Here is a 613-nt window from a genome sequence, read left to right as displayed (position 1 = left end):
CGCGGTGTTCGCACGTTGCGCTTTCCACCTGCTCGTTTGACGGCAGCTTGTGCACCCTTGAGAGCAGATCTGATAGCTACTCCTGCATCGTTGCTAGGAATCATCGATCGTTTGGCTTCCTCGGTGACTTTCCTCAGCGTTACAGTCCTTGACTTCTTTTTCTTCTTCAGTCCCATCGTTAGGTCGAAAGTCCACATCACGGTTGCACTTAATTTCGCTGCACAACGTATTATTGTTAGGTTTAATCTGAATGACGATGCTCTTGTCCGTCAACGCGCTATGCACGTAGTTTTCGATATCTTCGATCTCGTAGCTACCAGTGGGTATAGTCATAATCGAAAACGCGCTTCCAAGCTTTGTCGGCCAGTACCCTATCCGCAGCCCCTCTGTGTTCGAGACTCTCTCGATTCTTCGAGTAGGCGATGTCGTGCTCTTTGCAGGCTGCGTCCAGGGGGTTGATGCCCGGATCGCCTCGCGCGAGTCTCTTTGCTAGTTTCATACCGGGCCCGCAGTACTGATAACCGGGTATATGTAACTCAACGGGTAGACTGTGGATGATCCTGATGACTAGTCCTCTGCCACGATGAGATTTTTTCTTCCCAATGCGTTTACG

The sequence above is a fragment of the Cephus cinctus genome, unplaced genomic scaffold, assembly GCF_000341935.2.
Source record: "Cephus cinctus unplaced genomic scaffold, Ccin1 Ccin1_scaffold0712, whole genome shotgun sequence".
Taxonomy (NCBI): Eukaryota; Metazoa; Arthropoda; class Insecta; order Hymenoptera; family Cephidae; genus Cephus; species Cephus cinctus.
Note: the sequence above shows the minus strand (reverse complement) of the source record.